We start from the raw sequence: 3,919 nt of genomic DNA on the forward strand, positions 1-3,919 counted from the left end.
GAGGCAGGTGGATCTCTGTGAGTTCGAGGCCAGCCTGGGCTACAGAGTGAGATCCAGGAAAGGCACCAAAGCTACACAGAGAAACCCTGTCTCAAAAAAAAAAAAAAAAAAAGAAAAAAAGAAAAGAAAGAAAAAGATAGCTCGCTGCTCTTGCAGAGGACCTGGTTCAGCTTCCAGCACCTACATGGTGACTCGAAACTGCTTACCTCTAACTCGGGCAGCGTTGTCCAGTACCTTCTAGACTCAGTGGGCAATGCATATACCCCTCCACATATACATAATTAAAAATTTTTAAATCTTTAAAAAATATCTAAATATCAAGGGATTAAGAAATATGTTATAGCCAGGCGGTGGTGGCGCACGCTTTTAATCCCAGCACTCGGGAGGCAGAGGCAGGTGGATCTCTGTGAGTTCGAGGCCAGCCTGGGCTACCAAGTGAGTTCCAGGAAAGGCTCAAAGCTACACAGAGAAACCCTGTCTCGAAAAACCAAAAAAAAAAAAAAAAAAAAAAAGAAATATGTTATAATGGAGTGGCAGTTGGTGGAAATGTCAGAGTTGAGCACTAAACTGCCCATGTACTTGAAGATGATTATTATCCAGTTCTAGAGTCCATATGTATGTGTCTGCAGTAATGGACACAAGTCTTAGCTGAGAAATGTAAATCGAAAAGTATCTCCTGAGAATCTTGGATGTGTTGTCTAAGTTAGTTGACAAAGTCCACTAGTTTTAGCTCTCACCCATTCGGTTCTTCATTTGTCAGACACTCACCGTGACTTTTAATATTTAGGTGTCATTTTAAAAAGTCCCTTACAGCACTGTGTAACATCTTCCTTTAGCAGAGATGGATCAAGCAGTCTTTGTCCTTCTTAAGGATTTTATGTATTTATTCATGTATTTATTTATTTGAAATGGATTGTATCATGCACGCCTCTGAGTGTTGATTTACAGGTCATCTGGAAGACATACACAAAGAAGCAAGGTTGGGGAGTCAGTTCACAAAGGGGACAAGGGCCAGGCACGCCTGTGGAACTGTGTTGGGTACAGCAGAGATGACACACGAGACACGTGAGAAAAATCCTCTAGCAGCCTGGGCCTGTAAACGTTGAAATGACTGTTAAAGAATGAGCAAAGACTACCCTGTATGTGTGGGGAAAGAGGTCCTCAGGCCCCCAAACCACGGCTAGTGCCACTGCTGTTGGCTGCATGCCAGAACTAGGAGAGAACACTCTCTTGGTGAAGATACACCATGCTCTGGTTGCAGGACATAGAAAACTCAAGCCGGGACAGATCTTCCTGCTGGCTAGCTCCCGTGGTGCTGAATGGTACCATTCAGGCAGCTGTGGGAGAATGATGGCCAATAGTCTGCTCTGTTTTCCTCACCTTGCTGTGATAAACACCATGGCCTAAAGCAACTTGAGGAGGAAAGAGTTTATTTCACCTCACTGCCTACCATTCATCATGGAGGCAAGGCAGGGCAGGAACTCAAGGCAGAAACCTGGAGGCAGGAACTGAAGCAGAGGCCACAGAGGAATCCTGCTCACTGGCTTGTTCTCCATGTTTGTTCAGCCTGCTTTCCTGGACCACACAAGGCCACTTGCTCAGGGTTTGACCACTCCTGGTGAACTGTGTGGAGAACTGGACCGACCCAAGACTTTCTCAGAGGCCCTGATGAAAGGACAAAGGGACGTTAGTTCTGTGCCCTTATCCAGGAACGGACTTGGCAAGGCCAGTCTGAGGTTGGAGACAGTGCCTGGGAGGAGGCAAGGTTGCAGCTTCTGGGGACCTGAATTTTTCCCCTGGGCCGTGGTTACCAGTCTTTAGCCAGATGTGTCTGAGGTATCCTGTGTTCTCTTTGTCAATATTGTCTGACTTAGCTCTCTGCTGACCTTGGCCATCTCACCCCCCTTCCTACTGACAAATAGTATATATACTATCCTTCTCCTTCTTCTTCTTCTTCTTCTTCTTCTTCTTCTTCTTCTTCTTCTTCTTCTTCTTCTCCTCCTCCTCCTTCTCCCTCCTCCTCCTCCTCCTCCTCCTCCTCCTCCTCCTCCTCCTCCTCCTTCTTCTTCTCCTTCTTCTTCTTTGACAGGGTTTCTCTGTGTTTTGACCCGTCCCGCGGGCCAGGTTATTGGGGAGACCCGAGGAGGCACCTCCTGAAAGATCAATGGGGGCGAGAGAGAAAGGAGACCAGGCGCATAAGGGAAGACAGAGTCAGTCTGAGTCGCGTCAAGGTCTCGTTTATTACTGGGTATTGAGGCTTATAAGCAGGGCTTCAGGCAGGGAGGGGGAGCAGGGGAAGCAAAAGGAGAGAAGAATGGAAAATTCCTAAGGAAGGGTGAGGTCGCTTTGGTCCCAGGCCCCTGCAGCTGGCTGATTAGCACGTACTCCAGGAAGTTGTAAGGTCCGTGGTTAGGCCAGGAACCTGTTTTTGCAAGGTTTGATAAAGTAAGGAAGGTCACAAAAAATTCAAGACACAGCTGTCCGGAGTCGGTCCTCAACAGTGTTTCAGCCCTGGCTGTCCAGGAGCTCCATCTGCAGACCAGGCTGGCCTTGAATTCACAGAGATCTGCCTGTCTCCACCTCCCAAGTGCTGGAATTAAAGGCACATGCCAACACACCTGACAATGCTGTACTTCTTAATAACTTGCTTGGCATAAGTCATCAGCTCCTGGTCCCGGCTACTGCTTTTGTCGTCTTCATTTCTCATCCCTGGTCCTCCCACTGAGCACCTACCTCACTGTTCGTGACCCTTGTTCCTGCAGGTTAAGGTTAGAACTGAGCCCTCCCACATCAATCATTACTCAATAAAATGCCCCCATAGTCTCACCCACAGGTCAATCTGATGGAGTCATTTTCTCAACTGAGGTCCCCTCTTTCCAGATCCTGTAGCAGATGTGGTTAATAGCCTGGTGACCTCTGTGTTATCTGTGTGTCTGAGACCACACCAGATCCTCCCCAAGACCCTTATTGTGAGCTTGTCAATCTATAGAACCCATCTTTATGGAAAGTGTCACATGTACTTTACAAAGTTTTGATGTAGTCATGTCTTTATTGTACACATGGAATTGAGTTATTTATCACCAGGAAAATTTTCACAAAGTTGTGTTGTGATATCTTGTTTGTGTTCTGACAAACAAAGCTTGCCTGAAGATCAGAGGGTGGAGCTAGCCATTAGTTAACCCTAGAGGTCTGGAGCTCTGTACAGACAGGAGACAGGAAGTGATAAGGCAGGGCCGAGAGAGGAGCTTGGTCCTCTTTTGGTCGGAGAGGTAAGAGGTGACTGTGGCTGCTCCTTTGACGTTTCAGCTTTCACCTTGATATCTGGCTCCGGGTTTTTATTGTTAAGACCAATTAGGATCGTGCATCCAAGTTGTGCTGTGCTTAACTATGCCTAAAATAAACTACTCAGGGTCCAACTCAGAGTTGAACTAATTCTGGCTACTGAGTTGGGTTGAACCAAACTACTGTCTTGCCTCCTGGGGATCATTACTGTGGTGGTTTGAATGAAAATGGACCCGTAGGCTCATAAGAAGTGTCACTATTAGGAGGTGTGACCTTGTTGGAGGAAGGATGTCACTCAGGGCAGGTTTTGAGGTTTCAGACGCTCAAGCCAAGCCCACTGGCTCGTTCTCTCTGCCTGCTGCCTACAGATAGGGATGTAGAATTCTCATCAGCTCCTTCTTCAGCAGCACCGTGTCTGCCTGTGTACCGCCAGGCTTCCCACCATGATGACAATGAACTAAATCTCGAACTGTAAGCCAACACCAACTAAATGCTGTCCTCACCACTCAACTGTGCGTCCACATCAGGGGAAACCTACTGCTGTGCTTACTGTGGCCACTGCCTCCACCAGAACTCAGAACTGGTAGCCCACAACAGATCCACAGTGTCGAGTCCCCGATCCCTTCCTTCAGCGTGA

The sequence above is a fragment of the Peromyscus californicus genome, unplaced genomic scaffold, assembly GCF_007827085.1.
Source record: "Peromyscus californicus insignis strain IS unplaced genomic scaffold, ASM782708v3 Scaffold_4__1_contigs__length_199733344, whole genome shotgun sequence".
Taxonomy (NCBI): Eukaryota; Metazoa; Chordata; class Mammalia; order Rodentia; family Cricetidae; genus Peromyscus; species Peromyscus californicus.